Source organism: Triticum aestivum, chromosome 6B (assembly GCF_018294505.1).
Source record: "Triticum aestivum cultivar Chinese Spring chromosome 6B, IWGSC CS RefSeq v2.1, whole genome shotgun sequence".
Taxonomy (NCBI): Eukaryota; Viridiplantae; Streptophyta; class Magnoliopsida; order Poales; family Poaceae; genus Triticum; species Triticum aestivum.
The window spans coordinates 181,324,424-181,337,405 of NC_057810.1; positions in this window are offsets into that span (position 1 = coordinate 181,324,424).

Consider the following 12,982-nt stretch of genomic DNA (forward strand, 5'->3'; position numbering starts at 1 on the left):
GATACCCCTAAGCTAGTTGGTTAAGCTGGACAACAACTTGGAGAGTTGGAAGATAAAAGCTTGTCCGACTTAGTTCATTTTAAGGGATATCTTGTATGTGTGTTGAAGAAAGATGATATGTTCATCAATTGGTCCCTGTGATCAGTTGTTGGACCTATTGTCTTATCAAAACTTTGTTTTGAGTATGGGCAATCGTCAAATCAAATCAGAACCAACGATGTTCTTAATGTTGTCTTACTCATGGTTGATCCCTCGAGCATACACCATTACATCTTTTGGTCTGACCAAGGCTATCACCTTGTTCACATAATTCTGGAATTTCACCTATATGGAATTTTGATAAATTGTTGCTGAGCCCATCGGCGACATTCTTATCTTCTCCATGACTCATGTTGAATATTAAGCTAGTGTTGGAAACTTGTGCTAGCATTCTCTTCGTGCTATCTCATGAAGGATATGTTTGGATGAAAGAAGTGACTTTCTTTAATTCACGTGCACCTGATGTAAGTTGTCACCGTGGATCCGAGAAAGATTGTTTTTGCTTCCTCTAGAATCGTCCCAAGTTAGTCATGCCTATATGCGAAGTACTCTATGGTTTGATAGGTTGGCCGCCTCCATTCCATATGTGTTTCCTAGCACACCAAGCCACTGATTGATTTGTTCAAGGATAATAAGTTCTTCGTGCTAGTCTTGAAGGTACCAGACGGATTGGTACAAGATTTTGTTATCCTCGATGATGGTTCCCCACCTGAACTTGGTAGTGTTTTGTTGTAAGACTACCATGTGGTCATGCTTGTCTGGGACAACGTGTTCACATGTTTGTAGCAGAACCAGCTCATGTTTTGGAGCTTACTACCGTAGTCCATTTCCCGAGAATCTCGCAATGTCGTCTCGTCGATTTGTGTTGCAAAACTTTCATTTTTTCTTTCTAGACTCGATGAGTCTGGATTGTTCTGACACCAACCAGATCTGAATCTCAGGCAGATATGGTGGTTGGAGCATTTTCCAAGAACTATAATATTGGTCTCTCTGTAACCGGTAAAGAGGATGTCATGACCAACACACCCAGCCGAAAGACCTATTATTGTAGTATCCTGATTGAGGAAGTTGGCCACCTCCCTGTAAGGACTTCGTAGGATTTACTCCCTAGTTGTGCCTTATGATTTTTGTGTTCCCGAAGTCCGACCTTTTACTTGATGTTCTGGGTGCCAAACCATTTTAATTAACGGGTTGCACCACCACATCAAGGAGAACATTAGAAGCGGAGTGCTTAATGTCTCTCGGTCGATCATCCATATTTTGTCCCCTTGGCCCCGTCAAGGTAAAGTCTGAGAAGGTGTTATCTTCCTTTGCATCTGCATCTTCCACCGATGAATCAGACCTGACTCAACTCTAAGCAGTAGCAGGCATGACAAACAAGCATGAATGAGTAGGCACAACAGGGCTCAAACAACTCCTACTCATGCTAGTGGGTTTCATCTATTTACTGTGGCAATGACAGGTCATGCAGAGGATAAAGGGGTTCAGCTACCGCAGCAAGTAACAGATGAATCGTTGTTGCCCTAATGCAGTAAAAGAGAGCATGAGCGAGTGAGTGGGATTGTATCGGAATGAACAAGGGGGTTTTGCTTGCCTGGCACTTTTGAAGATAGTATAGCTCTTCATCGGTGTCATCGATCTCATCGTCGGTATCACGTCTATCGAGAGGAGACAAATACCGGCAACACAGAAGGAAACACAATCAATGCAGTGCAACAATATGATGCATGAGTGTGACATGGCGATATGCTGTTGATTGGGCTAATGCGACTAGCAGCAAGTTAAATGGGGTTGGTTTGAACCCTAGGTTCAAATTCAAACTCCATATGTGAAGGTTTAAATGTCATTCATATGATTTGTCCTAAATAGCAGCTATAAGTTGTTCTAACATACATGAAAATGGTACAGATGGATAGATTGGATTTTTCTGATCATTTTTCATATATAATTTGTTTCATTTGGAGTTACGGTTGATTTTATATGATTTTTAGACGTTTTGGTTATTTTCTGGAATTTTTTGAATAAAAATAAATCCAGAAAAGGCATTACTGCGTCAGCACTACATCATTGTGATGTCAGCGGTCAATAGGCGTTGACCAGGTCAAACCTGACCAGTGGGTCCCGCGTGTCAGTGTCATTAGTCTAACTAATTAAATTAGTACTAACCCTAGATTAATTAGCAGTGCTAGGACCCACCTGTCATTGACCCAAGGGGTCAAACTGGGCCCCACCCGTGGTCAAACGGGGTCAGCGGGGTCAAACTCGCCGGCGACTCGATGCCGGCGAGGCCCGAGACGGCGGCGTGGCTCGGAAAACACCCACAGGGCACGGACGAGGCCGTTCTTGGGCTCGTTGGAGAGCTCTCGCTGGCGTGCGTCGAGTGGTGGTGGCGGCCGAACCTATGGTGGCCGGTGCCGACGACGGCGAGCTCCAAGGCGGCGGCCGGAGTTCGGGTTAGCACGGGGGCGGCGCTACAGCGGTCTTGGCGATGCGATGTTAGCACCTACGGCGTCTACGCGGCGCGGCGAGGACGTTGGACGCGTTCCCAGGACCAAATGGTCACCGGAGCGTCATCGCCGACGAGCTTTGGCGGCAGCGCTGTCGGGTGAGAGAGGCGCGGCGGCTACTGCATGCTAGGGAGAGGACGGAGAGGGGGGGATGATCAGGAGCTCACAGCGGGGTCGGAGATGGTCTCAGCGAGCTCGGGGAGGCGGAGACGGCGGCAAATCGATGGCGGCGGTCCTCGGTGGCCGAGGAGGGGAACGGCGGAGCTAGCGGCATCCAGGGGCTTCCGGCGCCTTTCGTCTGGGTGAGGATGAAGAGGGAGGCAAGGCGGAGCTTCCTGGGCGTCGGCGAGGCGGGGCGGTGGCTGTGGCCACGGCGAACGGCGTTGGTGGCGATGGTGGCGCTCGGGCACGAGTTGCAGAGCGAGAGGGAGAGCAGCAGGGAAGGGAATGAGCACGGGAGGGAGTCAAGAGGGGCCTGAGGGGGTGCGTGGCGCTGCGGGAGACGTCCAGGGGGGAGGAGGCAGCCAGACAGGGAGGAGCTGGCCTCCTCGGCCGCGCATGTGCGAGCACGCAACTGCTCCTACTGGCAGGAGGAAGACGACAGGAGGGAAAGCGGTGGTGGACTGGGCCAGTTGGCTGGGCCGCCAGCTGGGCCGCCCAGGTGGCTGCACGGTAAGTTCTTTCTCTCTCTCTCTCTGCTTTCTTTATTTTAATTACTGTTTTCTCTTTTCCTTCAACTGTGTTTGGCTTTAATAAAAATGCCAGGGCATTTCCAAAAATCATGAAACTGCTCAATGTCACTGTTTCGAATATTTCCAACAGCAAACATTTCAGTTTATGATTATTTGAGCATTTAAAATATTATTTAACAATTAAATGCCCAAATGCAAATACCATATGATTTAATTCAAAAATCCAGAATGGCCTAGAAAAATGTGCACCATTTTTGGGAGAGGTTCTAGACCAATGCAAAAACTTTTTTGAAGGGCATTTTGGGTTCATTGAGAATATTTTTATTTGAACCTAGTTGATTTGATCTGGTGCTAGGGTTTGAGCAATCCCCATTTCAGGTTTAAAAGAAATTTAAACATGCAACACAAGACTAACTAACCCAGAGCAGATCAGAACTAGGGATGTGACAGTAAAGAGGTATGATCAAAGTGTTACTTGCCTTGCTGATGATCCGTGAAACCTAGAGATTCGAAGTAGCAAGTGGCGCACTCCGGGTACTCTATCGCAAACAAACAAGCATACAATAAGCATTCACCTAATGCACAGGTAAAACTCAAATAAGATATCTAACCAGAAAGTTCAACTTAAGAACTCCGGTTTGCAAAAAATCAAATCAAATGAAGCAACGAAAATCAAACAGCGAAAGAAACAAGCTTCGTTTTACTATTCTGGACCTAAGTAAAATTTTACAGTAGCAAAAACTTGTTTGAGTGGGTTAAACGGAAAGAGGGTTTCGAGACGAAACTCTAGGCGCTTGAATCGCCTGATTCCGATAGACGAGTGAAAATTTATACTAAAACGAAAATCGGATCAGAAATCACGATCAGAAATAATCGCGGAAAATCCGAGAAAAAGAAAAATGGACGAGTAGGCTAACGAACGAACGTTCACTATCTGCGGCTAATCGGCGAAAACCGTTCGTTAAAACGAACGTACGGACGAACGTCCACTAAATAGACTAAACCGAAAAAAATAAACCAAACCGGATCTAAAATAAACAAAATAGATCTAGGGTTTCGAAAAAAACGATCGATTTTATTAGAAAAACCGGTGGCTACGTCGGGGTGCGGGTCGGCGGCGGCGGCGGCTACTTTGGCGGCGGGGTGGCGGCGGTCGGCGGCGGCGGGGTCCGGCGGCGAGGGGTGGCGGGGTCCGACGGCGGCACGGGTCGGCGGCGGCGGCAGCGGCTCGCGGCGGCAGCGGTGGCGGCGGTGGTGGCGGCGGGGCTGGGGCTAGGGTTTGGGGCGGCTCGGGCTGGGCTCCCCCGGCTTATAATGGCCGGCCGGGCTAGGGTCCGGGTCGGGTACGGCCCGGCTAGGTCGGTATCTTTTTTTTAAATCATTACGTGTAGTAAAACAGATAAAAGAAATACTAAACGGACTCCAAAAATCCTGAAATAAATTTCCGCGGCTTCTAAAATCAAGCCGGACAAGATGAACATTTATTTGGGCCTAAATACAATTTTGAAAAATGCGCATTTTTCCTAAATTCAAATAAAATTGCAATATACTCCAAAATAAAATCTTATTTGATTTTATTATTAAATCCGCAATATTTCTTTATTTTGGGAAAGTCATTTTATTCCCTCTCTCATATTTTTATGATAGAAATAATTGAAGATAAAATAAATAAAATCAAATGATCCTATTTTCAAAATTTGAGAAAACTCAAATATGAAAATAACGAAATCCCCAACTCTCTCTGTGGGTCCTTGAGTTGCGTAGAATTTCTAGGATCGAGCCAAAATGCAATAAAATATGATATGCAATGATGATCTAATGTATAACATTCCAAATTGAAAATTTGGGATGTTACATAGATCCTCTTTAGCCTGCGCCATATCCAATTTTAACAGTGCCACCTCCTCATCATGATGAGCTCGGTCCGCCGGGTTGACCACAACGGTTAACATAGTGGTCAGCTTATCTGTAAGATCCATCAGCACCTGAGCCGGTGAGTGCACGGGGCCTCCCGCCCCGGCTGCTGCTGCCCCGAGGGTCATGGCTGCCGCCGTTGTGGAGTCTTGGGTAGGTTGTGTACCGTCCATGAAGATTCCAACCCGGCTTGGCGGCTTGAAGCAATACGGAATACTACTGCCATCAGAACAGCCCCCAAGCCCGTCGTCTTGCAGTTGATACAACGAATCTGTCTCACATGTGGATGACCCGCCATCAGAGTAGATGGTTGTCTCACCGCCAGAAGCAGATCCCTCAGAGAGCCCTTCATGGACTCATCCCACGAAGGCGTGCTTCACAACAGGCGGAGCCTAGGCGGGTTTCGCGCGCTAAGCCGTTTCGACAAGGTCGGTGCAGATGTCCGGCTCAGCTCCCGGCTCGCCGATCTTGTCGATAAAGACATGAATTCCACTGAAAGGGACCCGGTACCCGTACTCAATTGAGCCGGCCTTGCGGCCCCAGCCCGCATCGTCGATGTAGAGCTTGCCGTGACGACTCTTGGTCATCCGGCCCACAGCATATCCCTTGAGCCCTTCGAAGCTGCCCTTCAAGAACTCAAATCCACCGAGCGCTGGCCCCATGGTGGCCGCCAACTTTCATGGAATTGTCACGTCAGATGTCCTAGCGAAAGGACTTAGTCGTCGAGCCATCGCAACTAGGAAGCTTGAAGGGGTTAATCGGGACAAGAGACACAAGGTTTATACTGGTTCGGCCCCTTACGGTGAAGGTAAAAGCCTACGGTCCAGTTTTGAGTGGGATTGTTTATGTCTCAATAACCAGGGAGCAAATCGCTTGACCTAGCTCTCGAGTTGTTGTTACTTGCCCTGAACCACCGCCGAGTCGTCCCTTTATATACAGAGGTCGACGCCCAGCGGCTCTACAGAGTCCCAGCCGGCTTATAAACAGTGTCCGGCTCAGTCTCTTAATATTTCTTGCCTTACAACACAAGTCACACATATATGGCGGTTTATCACTACGGGCCTTAAGTCGCCTCTGGGCTTTGGGCCCTTACTAAGCCGCCATCTTCAACCTTGGTCTTGGGCTTCAATAATACTCATAGGTATAACCCGGCCCCTCCTGGGCGGGTCATACCTAATAGTTATATCCCCAACAAGAACCTATTTCCCTTTTATTATCAAACCTTTGGGAGTTACTTCTACGTTATGCTTAGGATTGCTATGCTATGCTCGTAGACATGGATTGGGTGAGTGTATCCATGACAGATGTGAGTATTGTTAATTAATGGTTAACTTAAGGTGGCTACTTAAATACACATCTGGGTGGATTGGTTGAGGCACCCTGGAGTACCCAGTGGTTGTCAGGGCACCTAGAGAATCCAGTGTTGTCCTAGAATATCCCAGAGTACCCGTGTGATCATCCTACGGTTTGCCACCCAGGCTCAAAGGGATCATAAGATTATTCATGCTAGAAACTTTCGTGTGCAACCATAGGCCATTATGGGCTCTGGCATAGTTGAGTATGTTGTGTGACCTCTTTCAATGTAGGCTAGCAGATGTAGGGGATGTAGGTGGTACTGTCTACCCAGAGTAAAGAGTTCATGCTTCTGAAAGACTGTGTCTCGGACTTTCTCTAGCTATCTATGCTTTTCTCTTCTCAAACTCTGTTCATGCTACATCACAAAATTTGATCAAGTCAGATTCGAACCACTCTGTGTGAGGAGCACTCAGAGTCCCCGATTTGTCATAGACTTAAACTTGCAAAACTTCTTTGTGATTCTCGGTCTGACCGATTCCTCCATTTCGGTCCTACCGAGATCACTAAGTTGATCTAGGTTTTCAATCTCGGTGCAACCGATTTGAACTTGTCGGTCACACCGAGTTGTTGTAACTGTATACAGTTATGCATCTCGGTGCCACCGAGTTGTTCCACTCGGTCACACCGACAGGGTCGGGCTATATATATACCCACGGGCAAAAATTTGGAAATTTCTCCGAACCTCTTCGCCCGCGCAATAGCTCGCTCTGCCTCCAGGGTCTCCGGATCGTCTCCTCGTCGCCAGCCGCCTCCTGTCGCTGGTCTCCGCCGCCGTCAACAGAATTCCCCCCCGCCGTTGCCGACGTAGCGAGTTCATCGCCAAGCTAGGGTATGGATTCGATCATAGTGCTATCCTCGTCCGATTCCTAGCACATTGTGTTCATAATGATTCTTGCCACGATTGAAACACTCCTATCCAGTCAATACAATCCTTAGATTAAATGCGATTTGAAAATTTAGGGTTAGGTTTCCGCCGAAACCATCTCGGACCCACCGAGTTGAAAAACTCGGTCCCACCGATTTGGCTAACGCCATTGCACTAGTAACTCTCGGTTTGACCGAGAATTGCTAATCGGTGTGACCGATTTTAAGACCTTGTGAAACCCTAGCAGTCTCAGTGCCACCGAACTGTGACTCGGTCCGACCGAGTTCACCAGTTTAGGTTCCAAAACTGCTTCGGTATCAGTGAGTTTGAAAATCGGTTGATCCGAAATGCTTTCTGTGGAAAACTAAAACTGAATTTTTGAATCATTCTTTTGCAAAAATCTCTGCATTTTGTGATGCTCATCCATTCTATCTCATCTATAACTATTCACAGGGTCAGCAATCAGTGATTTGCAGCATGTCAGACCAAAGTGATAGTCAGAACAGGTCAGAAGAGCACAATCACATGAGTGAGGGCACTAGTCCCTCTAGCACTTCAGATGAGGGCAGCAGAAGCACCCCTAGCAATCTGCCTAAAGCTGCCAACAGGACAAGGAAGAAGAGAACCTCAGAATCTGAAGATGAGGATTATTTGGCAGAAGAAGATGAGGCTACCTCCAAGAAGGTAGTGCTCAAAAAGGAGTATGCCTCAGCAAAGAACACAAAGCCTGGACTCAATGGGAAGGTTCCTGCCAAGACGACACCTATGCTGAAGGTCAGAGGATCAACTCATGTGCCTGAAAAGACTGAATCCAAAGAGGCATCTGCAAGGAGAGTCACAACTTCCAAATCCAAGAAAGTTCCCACTGGAGAAACTATGAAGTTTACCATTGAATCAGAAGATGAAGTTGCTGGTCAAGATAAGAAGAAGAAGAGAGCCAGAACCACTACTACCCAGGTTCTTGGAAATCCCTCTATGAGGAGAGACTCTGAAGAGGAAGAAGAGGTTGTTGTACCAGCACCCAAGGCACAAAAGCTTATGGGTGATGCTATTAAGTCAGGGGCTGCAACATCAAAGCCCAAGGAAGCACCCAAAGCTGCCCCCAAGCCCAAGCTTGCACCAAAGAGGAATACCAGTAGTATTCCAGCTGCTGAGAAGAACAAGGCCCCAGTGCCTGAAGTTGCTGATGAGGAAGATAATGAAGGACAAGTCCTGAGGAAGCTAAAGCCCAAGATTCCAGACCACAATGATGCTCATCCTGTGGCTGAGAACATGAAGATCAGGAGAGACTCAGGGTTGAGGCTATGGAGAGAGTCAGATCCATATGCCACCAGGAGAAGGACTGCTGTTGATTACAGGTTCCATACAAAGGAATAGCAGGATTTATATGAGACAATCTTGTTGGACAAGAAGCCCATAGTGTGTGATATGAGGTGGGTCGACTGGACCTACATAAAGAAAATGAGGAACACTATCCTGGAGTGCAAGACAACTTTGTTGCTTGTGGAGTTGCAGACTTTGTTGGGCAGAAGCTCACAAAGTGGAATGATGAGCTCATTATGCAATTCGACTCCACAACACACTTCTATCCAGATGGTAGGATAGTTTGGATGTCTGAAGGTACAAGGTACCAGTCAACAATTGAGGAATGGGCCAGTCTGATCAATGCCCCAAAGGAGAATGAAGATGACTTGGATGTCCATGCCAAGAAGAAGATGGACCACAATTCCATGGCTCATATGTACAAGGAGATCCCAAACAAAGCTCTTGAGACTTTCAAGTTTGGATCAGTCCACTTTCTTCTGTCAGGGCTGCCAACCATCAACTGGATACTAAGGCACACTCTTTTGCCCAAGTCAGGTGACCACACCATGATTAGAGGGCATGCTATCAACTTGCTGCACTTGTTTGATGTGCCACAAAAATTCAAGGTCATGAGCCTCATTGTTGAGACCATTAAGAGGACAGCAGTAGACCAGAAGAGAAGTTGTGGGTATGCCCCACAGATTCAAGAGTTGATTAACTCAAAGATGGGCACAGGAACATACTTGCTGGATAAGGAACATTTTGCTATCTATCCAGACTTTGAGGACAATCAAGTTGTTATGAATGAGAATGAACCATCATCAGTGCAAGCTCAAGAGCAGAAGGAGAAGGCAAAGAGAGTGAAGGCTGCCAAGATGCCAACTCAAGAGGAGGCATCTGAGTACTTTTTGAAGAACAAACAGGAGCAGCTTGGTTACTTGATAGCATCAACTCTGAGGATTGAGAAGGGGTTGGACACCCTAACTCAAAACTAGGAGAGCCGGGAAAGAATCATGGAACAAAAATTCTATGATCTAGATGTCAAAGTAACTGAGATTCAGTTAGTTGTGGAGCAGCTCCAGGATGACATGCAGGAGAGGAAGGGCAAGTCAACCACTAATGTATTTGCCAGAGTGCCTAGAGCTCAGAGGTCAGCTGCAGTGCCTGTGACAAACACCAGAGCCACATCATCTGCACCAGCTACAGCTCCTACAGCTCCAGTGCAACCAGCTCCAGCACCAACTCCTCCAGCTCCAACCACATCAACTGAAGACTTCGTCCAAGGAGCCATCTCTACACCACCACCTGAAGATCAAGCCTGAGAGTCGATCTAGCACTATGCATTTTCTATGAACTTTTTGGTAACTTGTTGCCAAAGGGGGAAAATGTATAGATCATAGGCTTCGAGAGAGAGAGTGTTGTTTTTGTTCTCTCTTCCTTTGGTGGTTAAACATTATTTGCTTTTGATTGCTTGAGGTACTATGCTGTTATCTGTGAGACATTGATGATCATGTGTTTGATCATAAGCTACACTTATGCATGTTTGATGATATTATCTTACCTATCCTTATGTGATCATTCACTTTGCTTGGTGATGAGTGCATGTATTCAATCTTTATCATTTTGAGCGCTCCACCAAGATGTATGTGACATGGAAGAGTAACCCATGAGCCTAATTCCTTGTGCATTTGCAGTCCAAAGCAAATTTTAAACTATGCACAAATTTTGGGGGAGCTCTTGCTTATCACATACTTCTCAAAGCAACGATGTTTTTCAATCTTATTATTATTTGTCGAAGCTTTGATCTATATGTTGTCATCAATTACCAAAAAGGGGGAGATTGAAAGTGCAACTATCCCTAGGTGGTTTTGGTAATTCATAACAACATATAGCTCATTGAGCTAATGCTATTTCAAGACAAATATTTCAGGAAAGCTCAATGAATGGCATGGCATGGATGATGGAAGTGGAACCCTCAAAACATCAAGGACAAAGGATTGGCCCAAGCTCAAAAGCTTAAGACTCTTCATTTTATATTTTAGTGATCTAAGATCACATTGAGTCTATAGGAAAAGCCAATACTATCAAGGAGGGATGAGGTGTTGCTTAATGAGCCTCTTGCTTCATGTGCTTAGTGATATGCTCCAAATACCCTCAACTACTTTCTCACATCCACATATGACCCAAATCCAAAGTCAAAATCGGTCCCACTGATTCTTTCTATCCGGCGGGCACCGAGTTCAAATGTCATAGCCACTGCCACAAACCCTAGGCAAACCGGTCTTACCGATAGGGATCTCGGTCTCACCGAGATGGGATTGTAATCTCTCTGTTTCCCTTCATAACATTTCGGTCTAACCAAAGTGAGCAATCGGTCCCATCGAAATTGCAATGTAAACTCCCTATTTCCCTTTCATAACATTTCGGTCTCACCGAAATGAGCGAATCGGTCCCACCGAGTTTACCTGACCAACTCTCTGGAAAGCTTATTACCAAAATCGCTCTCACCGAGTTTGTGTAATCGGTCTCACCGAGATTACGTTATGCCCTAACCCTAACCATATCGTTCCTACCGAGTTGCATGTCAGTCCCACTGAAAATCCTAATGGTCACTAGGTTTATCAAATCGGTCTGACCGAGTCTATTGAATCGGTCCCACCGAGTTTGGTAAATTGTGTGTAACGGTTAGATTTTGTGTGGAGGGTATATATACCCCTCCACCTCCTCTTCATTCGTGGAGAGAGCCATCAGAACAAACCTACACTTCCAACTTACCATTTCTGAGAGAGAACCACCTACTCATGTGTTGAGGCCAAGATATTCCATTCCTACCATATGAATCTTGATCTCTAGCCTTCCCCAAGTTGCTTTCCACTCAAATCTTCTTTCCACCAGATCCAAAACCTATGAGAGAGACTTGAGTGTTGGGGAGACTATCATTTGAATCACAAGAGCAAGGAGTTCATCATCAACGCACCATTTGTTACTTCTTGGAGAGTGGTGTCTCCTAGATTGGCTAGGTGTCACTTGGGAGCCTCTGACAAGATTGTGGAGTTGAACCAAGGAGTTTGTAAGGGCAAGGAGATCGCCTACTTCGTGAAGATCTACCGCTAGTGAGGCAAGTCCTTCGTGGGCGACGGCCATGGTGGGATAGACAAGGTTGCTTCTTCGTGGACCTTCGTGGGTGGAGCCCTCCGTGGACTCGCGCAACCGTTACCCTTCGTGGGTTGAAGTCTCCATCAACGTGGATGTACGATAGCACCACCTATCGGAACCACGCCAAAAACATCTGTGTCTCCAATTGCGTTTGGATCCTCCAAACCCTTCCCTTTACATTCTTGCAAGTTGCATGCTTTACTTTCCGCTGCTCATAAACTCTTTTCATGCTTGCTTGATTTGTGTGATGATTGCTTGACTCGTCCTAAGATAGCTAAAATCTGCCAAACTCTAAAATTGGGAAAATGTTAAGTTTTTAATTGGTCAAGTACTCTAATCACCCCCCTCTAGACATACTTCAAGGTCCTACAGGGCTGCAACATATCATGTTGCAGACTGTTCAGACAATGAGTAAGGTGCCATAGGTCATTGTCGTTCACTCAGCTATGCCGTTGGAGTTGATGGACTCACTTTATCTTCCAAGCCTTCCGCTGTTATCTTTTAGATGGCCTTAAGCCATATTATTGTAATAAGTTCTCTTTTGAGACATTCAATGTAATAAGTGTGTGATTGAAACTCTGTTATATATCCTCAAGTATTGTGCGTGTCAGCATTACCGATCCAGGGATGACACTGATGCACAGAGACTAGACTGTTTGAGGTCTGGTCGCTACACATCAGGCCTAACTTTATGAAATAAAGCATGACCACGAAATAGAGGTGGAGGACCGCGATCGTTGGATCGAGGAGGAGGGACACAAGATCAAGAAACTGAAGCAGGAAAGAGACGAACTAGAGGATGCCAACAAAAAACAAGAGAGTGAGATGATGGATCTGAAGGCAGAGAACTGGTGCCTTCGTCAGCAGCTTGCGGCAATGAAGGATGAGAAAGGAAAGAACTAAGGGCGTGCAACGTACTATCAGGCGATAATACTACTTGAGTGGTCGTACGTACTAGCTTAAATAAATGGAGTGGCAGAGCTACTAGTATCTAGTGTGTAATGGTGTGACCTATCAGTTCACATGTGATGTTTGCCTCGTGTAGCAATGCTAGTATTAGTAGGTTGCTTGCACTTTTACTAGCCTTTGCATGTAGCTTGATGTTGACACTAGCACTCTTGTCAGGTGAGGTTGTGCAAATTTTGGTT